This window comes from Terrapene carolina, unplaced genomic scaffold (genome assembly GCF_002925995.2).
Source record: "Terrapene carolina triunguis isolate 2854851 unplaced genomic scaffold, T_m_triunguis-2.0 Scaffold473, whole genome shotgun sequence".
Lineage (NCBI taxonomy): Eukaryota > Metazoa > Chordata > Testudines > Emydidae > Terrapene > Terrapene triunguis.
Window position 1 is genome coordinate 51,700 of NW_020664824.1, and position 14,815 is coordinate 66,514.

A 14,815-nucleotide genomic window follows, 5' to 3' on the forward strand; every position below is an offset into this window, starting at 1 on the left:
ATGTGCCGAGTGGCCTAAGAATGGCCGTATTGGGTCAGTCCAAAGGTCCATCTAGCCCAGTATCCTGTCTTCTGACAGTGGCTAATGCCAGGTGCTTCAGAGGGAGTGAACAGAACAGCTCTCCTCCTTCTGGGATGTGATTCTACAGTCAGAGCCCTTCACTGTCAAGATCGTTTTCCTGATATTTAGCCTAAATGTTACCTTTCTGGATTTTTGTCCCATCTTTTGTAGTTCTGCCCTGTCATATGTCTCTAGATAATTCCTCTCTCTGGTTGGGGTTTACGCCCTTCAAATATTTGCACACTCTGACCTTCACTTAGTAGTAGTTGTTCAGCCGAACAGCTCTGCCCATATTTAATTCTTTTAATCCTTCCTCATAGATCCGGCCCTGCTAGCCAACCCTTGTGTATTGCTCTTCTGTGAATTCTGAGGCCCAAGGCAGTAACATCTGTACGGAGCCAGGTCTCCTGACTCTTCGTCCTGTGCTTTAGCTTTAAGAATTTAGTTAATTCTTAAATTAACGTCTTTGTTAAATCAGCCTAACTCCTGTGGCAGCCCACTGAGCTCCCCACCCAGCTCTGTACTGGATACTGCTCGTTTATCATTACTCTTCGTTAATGGTCTTTGGATCCATTATCACACCTTGTGACAATGCTTATGCTCCAGGCAATTTTGTTAAGTACCCAGATAATTAGGGAGTTATAGAATCCTCTGCACAGTTGTGGGGGTTACACACTTCAGAATCATGCCAGCCATTTCCCTCCCAAGGTGGGCGAATTCGTGGCCCCTAGAGTCCTGGCTGAGCACTGGTGTACAGCACGCTACCTTCTCGCATTTCCTGTCCATTGCTGTAGACACTGGCAGTGCGACAGAGAGCAAAGAGGAGCTTCTCAGTTCAGTATTTGACGTGGAGGCAGAGAAAGGGGTCAGCCCTGGGAAGGGAGCCCTGTGTGCTGAGGACCAAGACCAAGGACAGAGAGTAAATCTGTGGCTGAGCTGGGAACACAGCACTCTGGTATTCCCCATTCTCAGCCTTTGCCACAGAATAGTCCTCCTCAATCTTTGTGCCCTCTGAGATCCTTATTGAAAGGTGCTATAGATGTGTATAAAAACCAAATGCTCTCAAAAAATGCAAAACGTAAGGTTCCATTCGTAGCACTGGCTCAGCTGCATTGAATTTATAGAATAGTCTTGATTCTGTTCTCAGTATACAGTAACTTAACACTGTATGTGCAGTGTGGCAGACTTGGTATTAGAGTCCTACTTTTTGCATTTACTGACTTTTCTATGGTCAGATTTGCAGTGTTGTTGTTGCATTAACTTAGGTATTCCCAGCTAACGTCCTTGATATATTTTTTAAAGGGGTAAAGCAGTTGGAGGGAGAGAAAATAAGAATTCAAGCTATAGCATTATGGGAGTTATAAAGCTATTTAGAAAACTAAACACCTAATAGAAATTTGTGTATTATATTTAATCAAAAGTTTGCTTTTAATCGTAGTTGATTTTACATCTTGTTCAAATGGTACCTTTGACATCTAACCACCTGCAAAATGTAACCTTTTCAGCCATTTTTGAGCTAGTCACCTGCAAAAATGATTAGTTTAAAATAGGAAAAATGCTTTCTCTCTCCGCTAATCTAACTCAAACTTTCACATACCCAGAAAGACAACTCACTCTTTGGACTTGTGACCAAGCATGGAACCTTTCAGCCCAAAAGAAAACTTTGTCCAAAAGTTCTCAGTAAATGAAAAGTTGGAGGGTTAAAGTGAGAGCTATTTGCAAACTTAACTTCAGATTTTGTGGCAGATAATCTTCTTTACATGCTGTACAAGAGGTGGAGAGTATGCTTGTAAAATTTTCAGATGAAGCAAGCTGGGAGGGTTGCAGTCACTTTGGAGGACAGGATTACAAGGCAAGACAGCCTTGACAAATTGGAGAACTGGGCTGAAATCAACGAAATGAAATTCAGTAAAGATAAGTGCAAAGTACTACACTTAGGAAGTTCAATCAAATACAAAATGGGGAATAACTGTGTAGGAGTAGTACTGCTGAAAAGGATCTGGAGGTTGTAGTGGATCACAAATTGAATGAGTGTCTACAATATGATGCAGTTGTGAAAAAGGCTAATATATTCTGGGATGTATTAACAGGAGTGTCGTATGTAAAACATGGGAGGTTCTTGTCCACTCTGCTTGGTACTGGTGATGCCTCAACTGGAGTACTGTGCCCAGTTTGGGGTGCCACACTTTAAGAAAGGGGGGGACAAATTGGAGAGAGCAACAAAAATGATAAAGGTTTAGAAAGTAAGACCTATGAGGACATTTTTTTTTTAAAGGGAAATATTTAGTTTTGAGAAAAGGGGCAGGTGTGTCTTTAACTATGTGAAGGGCTGTTATAAAGAGGATGGTGATCAGTCGTTCTCCATGTCACTAAAGGTAGGACAAGAAGCAGTCGACGTAATCTGCACAAAGGGCTATTTAGGTTAGATATTAAGAAAAACTTTTTGACTCCTAAGGATCGTTAAGTACTGGAACAGATTACCACGGAGATTGTGGAACTGTGGAGTTGGAGGCTTTTAAGAACAGGTTAGACAAACCTCTATCAGGGATGCTTTAGGGATACTTGGTCCTGCCTCAGCGCAGCGGGGTGGACATGACCTCTCAGGGTCCCTTCCAGTTCTACATGTCTATAAGTAGTATTTTCCATCAGAATCATGGAAATCAGAGATGGAATAGAGCCTGTTGGCCCATGTAGTCCGTTCCTGGCCAAGGAAGGATTGGGACTTCCTCCTTTTAATTTTCTTTTCTGTAGTATGCAGTGTATACAATCAGCTGCAGCTACGTAGAACTCCTATCTCCCATCAGGAGCAGAAGGGTGAGAATTTAACCATCCGGATGTGCTGTGTTATGAGAGCAGGAGTGTGTTCGGACAGATCTGGGAATAGGAATGGGAGAAAGTTGAGGTAGTTTAGTGCAAGGCTGAGTTGCACCTGCCGAGTCAGTGCTGAGCACAGGGGAAGCTGGGGTCCTAGAGGCCTATTTCAAAGACTGCAGTGTGCGTGGGGGAAGGGGGTAAGAACTGGAGGAGGATTACTGGAACACTAGTGCAGCTGTGACGTCCTGAAATAATGAAGGAAAGCAGAGTGGAACACACTGGGAACCCCAGTTTTGCCAAAACCTCCTGTCAGGCACGTCCCCTCCTCCCCAGCCCCCGCTTGCTGTTTCACAGGCAGCAATTAATGCTGTAGGCAGCCCTGAAGAGAGAGGCTGATGACTTTAATTAGACATCTATTCAGATCAGCCATAGGAAGAGCAATTATTGATTTTTAAAATGCCTCATGATTAACTGTTTGGTCTCCACACCTGTGCTTCTGTCCCACCTAGGTTGCAGCATTGCTTAGTTTTTTAAGAATTTCATTAAATCCTATAGTAAAGGGTAAGACTGCGTTTGGGCTGATGGCTCTGTAATTCTACTCTGTAAATAGCAAGATAGCGTTGCGTGTAGGATGGTCACTTTCAGCTTCATTTTCCTGTATATTCATTTCGAGACACTAGGGAAGCACCGGCAAGAGCGAGGCAGGAGGAGCCATGGATTGGATGTAGAGCAAACCTGAAGAGCCAGCAGCTCCGGCTGGGAAGGGAGGGGCAGAAAAGAGCAACTGAAAATATTTGGTTTTGAGTAAAATTCACGGCAACTCTGAATTCTTCATGTTGGGTATTTCTCATCAGCTCCGTGCAAGCAGGAATGCGGCTGGCCCTGTCTAGCGGGGAGCATGTCACACAGCATATCCAGCGCTTCCCTCCAAAGCAGGACACGGCTGTGTTCCGTGTAGATCCTTTTGGTGTTGGTCCGGAGAAGCTCACTGATATCATTTCATGGCTTTTGTGTCTCCAGTGCCCCAGTGCAGGCAGCTTGCCTTTTCTTTTCCACTTTCCAATAGGAAACTGTTTAGCATTAGGACCCAGTGGGCTGGCAAAATCTGTGACAAGAGTCTGGAGCAGCACTAGCGCAAAGTGAGTCTCCGTCAGCTGGGCTGGATTTTTGTATAGCCATGTATTCAAGAATCCTCTAACAGAAAAGGGTTTTTTCCTCTGTGTGGCCAGACAGAGCGTGGCTTGGGGTGCGGGTATGGTTGAATCAGCTGGAACATAACAGCCAAATCCTTCCTGAATTACTACTAGCCATGAACTGAGACCATCATTTAAAACAAAAATCATTCAAATAGAGCAACGGCAGCATGGCCCAGAGCAAGAGACACACATACAGCCGGGTAAGTTGGGGGGCAGGGGACTGGACTTATTTACAAACTCCTTGGATCTATGATGTCTACAATATATCTGAATGTTATCTGGTGCAATGAAGGTTATAGATATTTACTGTGAAATATAGATTGTTTACTGTGCTGTTCCCATTTTCTGAATTGTGCATCCTGGCTATTAGCAATATCTCACTCGTTGATACATACTGGGGTGAGGGGGAGGATGGTGTGGATAAATAGCCTGAATTATATTGTTAGTCGTTCCATTCTGATTTAAATTAGTCTCTATTTCTTGTGAGTTATTGCTGATAATGTAATGAGGTGTCAGCTGAGCCTCCAGCGATGACAGAATCTTTCTAGTGCTTTTCAGCACAAAGATTCTGGGTTGTCGTCCCCCCCCCCTTTGTTTTTTCCATCTGATTGTTTTCCAACTTGCATCGTGAGGTGCTGAAATGATTTTCAGATATTTGGAAGCCCAAGGTTTTACCAAATTGCCATTAAGCTTGGACTGTGAAGTCAGCAGTAGAACTTAAAATGAGCAATAGCCTTACAATGAGGCCTTTCTTTGGAGTTTCTTTCTTTGCCGTTTTGTTCTTTTTCTCGACTCTAGTGGTATTCTGTCTGAGTCTCTAGGTGTTGGAGAGGCTGGGTTAGTGCATTTCCAGGCTTCTCTATTACTTGGTGCTTGCCAACTTGGCAAAGTGCTCTATAACTCGAGGTTAATCACAAACACTATCAGGCCATGGTTCTGTCTTCCTTCATCTTTGCAAACCCTGAGAAGAAAGAGACCTTTCTTATCACCTCAGGTTATGCTGAACTCATTTCAAACCTCCTTTAGGAAAAAGCACTGAAAGAATGCAGTGTGCAACTTCACTGGCTTCCCAGTAAAGAGCATTGTTTGGGAAGTTGACAACACAGCAAGGAATCATTGGTTGATTTTTTTGTTTAACTTAAGAGTCTCTATAGTCAAAATGACTTGGTTGGTTTTGTTTCTTTGCTGTTACCCCTGGTTAGCTAGATGATAGAAGTAGCAGAGGCCATGGTGCATAGCGACTAAAGATGGTCACTTAGGGAATGTGTCTGAAAAGTTAAACTGCTTCAGAAATGGTGAAAGAATGTGGGTTGTGTGGGTGATATGCTGCTGTAGAACCCCTCTTTTTGACTAGGTCTCCTATGATTGTCCTCGGCTCTTGACAGCCAAGCCTTGGAGTACGTGCTGCTCACTAACTTCCCGGAGTTTGGATTTTCTGAGATGTTCCGTCCCTGATCCATGGGGTGGGTCGAAGGCTTTCCCACTAGTGTTCTGTTAGCTGTGTTTAATTCCATTCGCTGGCGACGGCCAGGTGGGGTTTGTTTGGGTTTAAGTTAGTCAACCTTAACTACCTTTTACTCAAACTACATGTTGAGATTCCAGTATCAAGAGAACCAAATTTGTGAGAGCCCCTCTAGAGAGCTGGTTGGTTGTGGTAATTCCTCTCCTTGGGCATGGGGTTAGTGGTTTCAGCTTAGTATTTTTTCCATTTGCTGAGTTGACAAGTATTTGTGCCCTGTTTTCCCCTACCATAGTCTTCTAATCTCTTATTTAAAATTGCACTGCTTGCTTTTAGGTGTCAAACCAGAGTGAGTCCAGCACTGGAGTGGTGCTCGCACAGTAGGAGCTTTGTCACAGCAACGCCTTGCTAGTTCATCTACAAGTCTAACAGCAACAGATCCAGGCTGCTTAAGATTCTGTTAGATGAGACAGCAGCCGCCCGCATTGTGTCACTGGATGATGGGTCTGTTGTTAATCCTTGAGTAATCGCCTTTGATGAGGACCAAATATGGCAGCCCCAGATATTATATATTCAGTAATAACTAGCCTTACCGCAAATGAAGACTAGAATTATTTCTAGGTCTCTCCTTTTTCAAGTCCTCTTTAGCTACCTCTTAAAATCCTCTTAGCCTCAGATTTAACTTGCAGTCCTGAACCTCTTCATGGGAGACTTCCAGAGAAGTGCTGCTGTGTTCAAGGTTTGCCCCAAACTTTTGATCTGTACTTTGAGTGACAGTTTAAGGGTGCAATTAGTCACCTCTGCATGTAGGGAGGTAACACTGTACGCCCACATGCTGTATGATCCTGGCTTCAAAACGTAACACACACATTTTGAGGGGGTTATGTGCCATGGTGAAACAAGGCTCTAAAATTGTTGTGTGCAGGCGACGCATATTAGTGACCCAATTATTTGTGCTTAAATCATAAGTACGTTGAAATATATTCAGTTGATATTTTTTAAACCAGTGTGCCAGTCTCTCTCTGAGTGTGTGTGTGTGTGTGTGAGAGAGAGAGAGAGAGAGAGATATATAACTGACCTGGGGAGGAGCTGAACCGTTTTTCTGGGTGTGAAAAGTAATCTGTCCCATCCACAATTGCCTGAGACATCCAGCCTCCTACAGCACCCAAGATTTGAGGCAGAGTAGGGTGATGACTCTTGTAGGGCGAAGGAGTTTTGCAGGAATGCTGCACCTGGGAGGCTTTGAGCTAACCTGATGGTTCTGGAGCTTGGTGGGAACGGAGTAATGGGTTTCCGTATCAGCACATTTTCCAGTGCTTTGTCTCTTTTTAGAATGGCCTACTAGCTTACTCGCCTTTTTGACCACTGCTGTACATTGAGCTGATGTTATGATTGAGCTGTCCACAGTGATGTCTAGATACATTTCCTGAGGGGTTCTAACTAATTTAGAATCCATCAGTGTGCATGACTGGTTTAAATTATTCCTTCCAGTGCTCCTCACCTTGGATAGTCTGTGAATTCAATCGGTCTTTAGAATGTTCAGTTACTTGCTTTTGTTAGATCTTCCTAGAATTCCTCACAATCCTTTGTTGCCTTGACTTTGTAATTGGCAAATGTAACTAACCACTTTGCTCTACATCCCACCTTCCTGACTACCACCAGACCTATACCAGACATTCCCAGCCATGCATGGCACTATTGTTAGCCTATCCTAGAAGTTTAACTTACCAAAGGCCAGGCCTTCATTGTTCTAAGTCTATAGATCTATTACAATGGGTACTTCAGTCTGCTTGCAGCTAGTCAGTCACTGGCAGAAGGGGAACGCCCTGCCTCTGAAGTGCCTCCAGTTTGGTCTGCCCTCTCCGGCTCCCCCACTCTTCCCTGCTGCAGGGAAACTCCAGTCTTTATTCCACTTTTCTGACTGACCCCCCGTAACGGGTCAGTCCAATTCCCAGCTGCATCCCAGGGCTGTGTTTGCCCTTTGGGATTTGTCCCCGAGTTCTGCTTCCCCTGCTGAGGTGTTTGCAGTGGCTGGTTCCCTGCAGACTTCAGAGAGCGCTCCGGTGAGAAAAGCCAGAGCCCGAAAGATAAGGGGGGAACAAGAGACGGACCCTTGGAGAGTCTCAAGGCGGTTGACCAGCTCTGGGGGCAGAACGCATTCCCCTCCCTTAGCCCAGGCCCTGGCGGGTCACCTCTGCCCTAGGCAGGAAAGGAGACACATAGTATTGGAAAAGAACTGGCTGTGGGGCAAGTGCCCCCATCTCAGTATGGGGGGGGGTGTTAAACCAGAGGGGCAGCATGCCAGATGGAAGATTACACAGAGCCCCTATGGCTCGCACCAACAGATGGCAGAGCTCAGCTGTCTCCTCCCTCTCCGCCTCCCACTAGGCCGTGGGTAGAGAGCACCGGCCACCTCATGGGCACGCCAGAGGTGAGTAAGGGCCAGCTCCCCCCTCCAGCTGCCATCTCTGTAACAGGGCTCCTGGCTGATAGCCCAGGCACCCCGTGGGAAAACAAAGCCAGCTGGCCCACCTAGCACTCCTGCAGTAGAGAGGGGCAGAGCTTCTGGGAAGTCCATTCTTGAACCCCACCTTCCTTGAGAGACCCAGAAAGGGGCCCGTGTTGGGGAGGGAAAAGAATAAGCCCAGCCTCTTTGAGAACAGGGTGATCACTGAGAGCTCAGCGACCTGAGCCCAGTTCATCCCCGCACTTTTTCCAAAGCAGGTTGATAGGGACAAACTCCCAAGGGGGAAGTAAAACCAGTGCTTGTTTCTCCTTCTAACCTCCGTGGAGTGCAGTGTGGTGGATCAATGCAGAAAGACCAGGCGATAGACATGCTGATTCGTGTGTGTGTGTCGCACACGCGCATATGTGTACATACATAAAGGGAATCTTCCGCCTTTGGAGAGGGGAGCCAGCAGTCCAGATCAGAGTTAGTTTATCTATTATTATATAACCCCCTATGTTCTATTAAAAATAACAAAAGAGAGGACGAACACTTTCCGTTTAGAATTCTGGGTACTGTGAAGCTATGCTGAGAAAGTCTGCCATCACCTTGGACAAGCGGTAGCTGTGCATCCCTTCTGGTGTTCTCTTAGAAGTTGTAATAGATGGAGGGGGATTTCCTGGCACACCTAGAAGACTGGAGCTGCTGCTGTGGGTTGCCACACCTTAACTTCTGGGCTGTTCCCAGCATCTGTTGCAGGTTGCTGTGCGTCACCAGCTCTTCCTTTCCCCCGCAGCACCTGGCTATGGGGTGAAGAAGGGGGCAGCAGCCTAGTTATAGAAGAACAAGCCCTTGGCCCATCCTTTACCCCTTCCTAGCCCCTGGCCTCCATTTCATAAAAGCAGGCGCTTTCTCGGTGTGCACCTGTCCAACTCCAACCTGGAGTCACTGCCCCAGGTAAATGTGGCTACCTTCCCCGGTAGCCAAGGACTCTCCGTTTCCGACATGGACAGTTTTTTACCTGCAAGTGGCCTCCTCACAGGCCACCAAGTGCAGGCAGTTGTTGCCTAAGCCCCCTCCTTTGGGCATAGATGTGGTTCTGGCCCTGGAAATCAGGCGCTCGGGCAAATGAGTTCCTAGCTTTCTTACGGATACAGTGGGGAGCTCTGTGGTAAGCTGGGGCTATTCTGAGTCATCAGGGAAGTGAACTTGCAGTCCTGGCTCCTGCCAGGTGCTATAGAAAGGAATACAGATCGTGTGGCAAGTGGAAGCCGTCCCTGAACTACAGCAGGAGAAAATACCTCTTTGAATGGTAGCTCAAACAAGGGCAGGTTGCTGTGGCAAGGTCAGCAGCTGCTCTCAGTTACTTCAGAGCTCTGACTCCGAACCAGCCCTGTCTGCAGGTAGACACAGATCGGTGCCAGGCTCTCTTATTTTGGGAGTAAATTGTTCCCTGCAGCTTTGGTTAAAGTGAGGTCCCTGGAGAGTAGCCAGAGGCAGTAATCCGTAGTACTGTGCAAGAATCGCAGGAACAGCTTTGTCACATTCCTGTTCTCAAGAAACCCCTGAAAATTCCAGGGAATGAATGAAACCATGCATCACCTATTTCTGATCAGCTGGGTTTTGAAGTTGGGAGCTTTCTCAGATGAGACCAGAATTCAGGCAGCAATTCATATATTTTGGAATGGGGGGGAGAAGGCAAATTCTGATCCAGGACCCCCTTCTGGTCCCCACTTGTCCCCACTGCTCTTGTAGGGACTTTGGGTCTCCCTCGGCAAGGGAGTTTCCCCTCTCCCCAGCACGGCACATGGGCTGGTGCCACCAAGAGGCGAGTTGTCAGTGGACTCCCCTGTGCTCTGCTGTACAGGAACAGATGTCCTGGGTGTCCGGTTACAACACCGTTGGCCCAGCCACCCCTCTATCTGGAGCCCAAGTTGAGTTGCGACCCCATGCACCAGGTCACAACATCATTCACTGAAACTTGGCGTTGTAACCACACAGCTGGAGCGATGCTTTGGACTACTCTGGCAACAGCTGTACTGATTTAGTACAGGACCACTGCTTAAAAGTGGGTGGGCGTGGCCCCCCTGGGCTCTGCAGCCTATGGAACTATGAGCAAGTGCAAAAATCTTGGTGTCTGCGTCATCTTCTCCCCTCTCCCCAGTTGGTGCCACTGCTATTGTACTTGTAATTCAGTACTTGTGGCATTCGCTCCCACGGTAAATTCAAGAAGTAATATCCCTAATCATCAAAGTATGCTCCTTAAGAGCATGGATGATCGTAGTGCAGAGAAGTTACGTCTTTTACACTGAGATCTGCTAGGTTGCCACATGGCCATCAATGCCTAAATTCACCCCAACTTTACATATTAGCCACCCAATCTTTAGAAGGTGTCGTCTTTTTTGGCAGAAGCACTCTCCACACCTTAGTGCCCAGGAGAAGATGGAGGACGTGTAATATATCTCATTTTGGATGTCCATATTTAAAGGATGATAGTGGGGGCATGCTGCTGTGAAAATCGCATTGTAGCAGATCTGTGAACCTTAGCACACTGGAGAATAGGAAAATGTATCTGTGCTTACCTGAAAATGTCCTTTTACTGAGCAATGAAGTCCAATGGTATGGCCCAGCCTGGAGACGAGATTGTCATTCAGAACTTAGATGGAAATTAACATTGAAAGATTTGGGTTTGTGTAGTTAGGGGTTATTTCCCATGCTCTGCAGTAGGGGAAATTGTACATTTTCCACTTGTTCTTAGCACAATCTGTAATTTAAGAAAGTGCAATTGAATTGTCCTGGCTGTGGAAGTTGTTTCAATTGGTGAAAACTTAAGCGGGTGGGTCATTCCCCTGTTGCCAGTGACTGTTGCCAGCACATCCCTCGGCCCGCGCCACTTCCCGCAGCCCCCATTGGCCTGGAGTGGCAAACCGCGGCCAGTGGGAGCCGCGATCAGCTGAACCTGCAGATGCGGCAGGTAGGTAAACCGGCCCGGCCCTCCAGGGGGCTTACCCTGGCGGGCTGCGTGCCAAAGGTTGCCGATCCCTGCGCTAGTCTGTAACTTCTGGGACCACACGTAGTTTCTCTTGTCTAACTGTTCTGAGTGAAAAATTATACACCTCTGCCTCGATATAATGCTGTCCTCGGGAGCCAAAAAATCTTACCGCGTTATAGGTGAAACCGTGTTATATTGAACTTGCTTTGATCCACCAGAGAGCGCAGCCCCGCCCCCCCGGAGCACTGCTTTACCGCGTTCTATCTGAATTCGTGTTATATCGGGTAGTGTTATATCGAGGTAGCGGTGTATTTCCATCGGACTGACCACAGACCTATTCGCAGTATCCTCCAGTGTCAGTGGGAACTTGAGAGAGGAGCTAAATGAGCCTCTGAAAATCAGTTTGTCAGGTGTTTGCTGTAGGGTGGATTCAGTGGGAGGCTTGTGAACTTTGCTTTGCAGAAAACCTTGTTGCTGCCATTCCAGCTTAGCAGGTTTTGGGTTTGTTACAGCTGTCTATTAGCATTTCTGGTGGGGTAGTAGTTTGGCTAGGCTGCTGGCTGCTTCAGTGTCGGAATTCAGCCTGCAGGACGGAGCTTCTGGATTTTGGAGCATAATTCTTTGTAGCTTATCAGTTTTGGTAAACTGTGCCAGTAGTAAAGTTCCCTTTTTAAAAGGAACCTTTGGAATATACTTAGAGTAGAGCACTGCATTGGTCAGGGTGGAAATTTCCATTGTGAGAAGTTCTTGCTGTGTCCAAACTGATGACAATAGGTTTGTAAATTTAAAATAGGCTTTTTTGAGCTACAACTTGCAAACCTGACATGTTTGGGGACTCCTGGCAGCATGGGCATGCCATCAAGTTTCTAATCTACTTTCTTACTAGTTTGACAATGAAACTTTGCTGTGTGAACCGATTAAAAAAAATAAAGGCACATCTTGTACCTCATAAACTGTGAAACCCATTCATTTAGAATCACAGAATATCAGGGTTGGAAGGGATCTCAGGAGGTCATCTAGTCCAATCCCCTGCTCAAAGCAGGACCAATCCCCTGACAGATTTTTGCCCCAGATCCCTAAATGGCCCCCTCAAGGATTGAACTCACAACCCTGGGTTAAGCAGGCCAATGCTCAAACCACTGAGCTATCCCTCTTTTCCCCAGGTATAATTTAATTTTTTCTCTTCCCTCATTCGGTACTGATGACACTTGCATGAATGATGTGAGTGTCTTGGGTTATTAATCACTTGAGGTGCCACATACCCCTATGACACCAATTGACAGCTGTGTTAATAATTACAGCAACCAACTACCCTGTTTCCCCGAAAATAAGACATCCCCCGAAAATAATACCTCCCCGATAATAAGGCCACCCCGGAATATAAGGCCCCGAAGCTCCAGGAAAAATAAGACCTCCCCTGAAAATAAGACCTAGCGCATCTTTGGGAGCAAAAATTAATATAAGACACTGTCTTATTTTCGGGAAAACACGGTATTGACTTCCAATGAGAAATAAACTCAGAAACTGATGCACTATTTTCATGCAAGTTAGTTTCATGCAAGTGCATTAATACAGAATGAAAAATGAAGCAAATTAAGGGAAAACTCTTCCTAGATGCCATTTTATTAATTAAAAACTTAATAGCAAATACCATTCAGTTCAGATGTGAGGGAGAGTACATCTTAAGTATACCTTCAGAACTGAGGCCATTGGATGCAGCTGTTGCTTAAATAACTAAATCAAATGTTTTAGTTAAAACTAGTATTTGGAACTGATCAAAAATAGAATTCTTGCTAAATTGTACAGTATCTGGAAACACAGATAAAACAGTCCATTTAATATCTGTAGCTAATGTATTTAGGGGCCCCGACTAGATTCAATACACCATTGTGCTGGGGACTGTACAAACAGAATAAGTCAGTCACTATCTTGAAGTGTAAATAGACAAGACAGACAAATGGATGGAGGGAAGGAATGTAACATTTCTGCAGAGTGAACAATATGGTGGCCTGCAAATGTCACGGTAATTCCATGATTTTAGTTTCACTGTAATGTTTTGGTTAGGGTTTTGTTGGGAGTGGATTTGATAAAGGAAGGGACATTGCAGGGAAGAAGGTAAGGGAGATGGGGGGAGGGTGAAGCTAGGAATGAATTTTGCCCTTTTTAATTGATCAATTACTTAAGAACATAAGAACGGCCAGACTGGGTCAGACCAAAGGTCCATCCAGCCCAGTATCCTGTCCACCGACAGTGGCCAATGCCAGGTGCCCCAGAGGGAGTGAACCTAACAGGTAATGATCAAGTGATCTCTCTCCTGCCATCCATCTCCACCCTCTGACAAACACAGGCTAGGGACACCATTCCTTAACCGTCCTGGCTAATAGCCATTAATGGACTTAACCACCATGAATTTATCTAGTTCTCTTTTAAACCTTGTTATAGTCCTAGCCTTCACAACCTCCTCAGGCAAGGAGTTCCACAAGTTGACTGTGCGCCATGTGAAGAAGAACTTCCTTGTATTTGTTTTAAACCTGCTGCCCATTAATTTCATTTGGTGGCCCCTAGTTCTTATATTATGGGAACAAGTAAATAACTTTTCCTTATTCACTTTCTCAATTCCTTATTCACTATTTTCAATTACTGAAGTGCTATAATCTTTTCTTTTTTTAATTAATTCTTAGCAGTGATGTAGTGCTTACAAATCTTAATTTAGCTTTATAGTCTCACCATGAAGTATGCAAGTATTACCCCCACTTTACTGGGGGGTAGCTGAGATGCAAAAGGCCAAATTCAACCCTCACTTACACCAAACCAACCCCAGTGATCTCGGAGACAGCAAAATGTCACCCAAAAAGCTTAACTGATTTGCAAAAGACCACGAAAAAAAAGTCAGCAATCAGATTTCAAGAATAGTTGTTTTACAGTGGAATAGAAAAGTTACAGACCTCATATTAGGATTGGGGGATTTTACTGATTTTGGAAAATTCCCGGTGGATGATCAGCAAAGCCACTAGGACTTCAGGGTTTCTGAGTTTAAAAGTTGAAAGATTTGATATGAGCCTAATGCCTCAGCAGTGAATTATCTGTCCAAGAAGTCAGAAATGGAAAAGAAACTATTAGCTCAACCAGTTCACCTGTCCATCAGTTGAGATGGCCTGGATGATTTAATAGGTTTACCACTATGCTAGAGAATTACTGCATCTGCATACGACAGTACGTATAGTAACCTTGTAGAAAAGATGGTATTCATGGAAGTGGCTTCCGAAACTACAGAGAGAGACGGTATACATAAATCCCTTTCTGTCCACTACATCTAGAGTCTATCTCCCTCACAGAGGATTTTAGAGAGATGTTTGTTTTATGGTTCGCAGGAAACTGTTTTCAATAAAGTTATACCGGTTTAAAAGTAACCTTCGGATGCGTTACGTGGATGACTAGATATGTAGCAAAGAAATGCAAAGTCTTCCTTTCCTTAGCAGTGAAGATTGTGGCAGTTGGTGAGAAAAAGACCTTTGAAAGGCAAGGCGGGAATGTCCTGACTTGTCAGTTAGCTTTCTGTGCACTAAACTGGAGTCAGTTAATTTTAACGTATTTTGGTCTGGTAATGTACATAAGAAAGGGCCATAGTTTTTCCTTTTATAACATTACAGAAAATAATTCTGTTCTGCAAATGTATTCTTTCTGTAGCTTGTTTGTGTGTAAGAATAATCAGGAAACCAGAACATTCTAGAGACTCTTAACTCTCTTCTCATCTGGGCATTGGGTTTCTCCAGTTGCTTAGGTGCAGTGCTAAGGCACTCGGCTACATGGTGATGAGCGCTGTATAAAAAGCTAGCTAGATACAGACC

General features: G+C 45.2%; 1 protein-coding gene across 6 annotated transcripts in view; it reads left to right on the forward strand.

Moving 5' to 3' along the window:
- DCTN1 (dynactin subunit 1) overlaps nt 1-14,815 on the forward strand; it is a 117,431-nt gene that overhangs the window by 14,754 nt on the left and 87,862 nt on the right. For 2 of the 6 annotated variants that reach the window (XM_026658602.1, XM_026658597.1), the window contains exon 1: nt 4,251-4,270. The exons of the other annotated variants lie outside the window; for them this stretch is intronic. The gene's annotated coding sequence lies outside the window, so the exon portion shown is untranslated. Of the gene's footprint in view, nt 1-4,250; nt 4,271-14,815 lie in introns of those variants that run through there. 6 annotated transcript variants of the gene reach the window in all.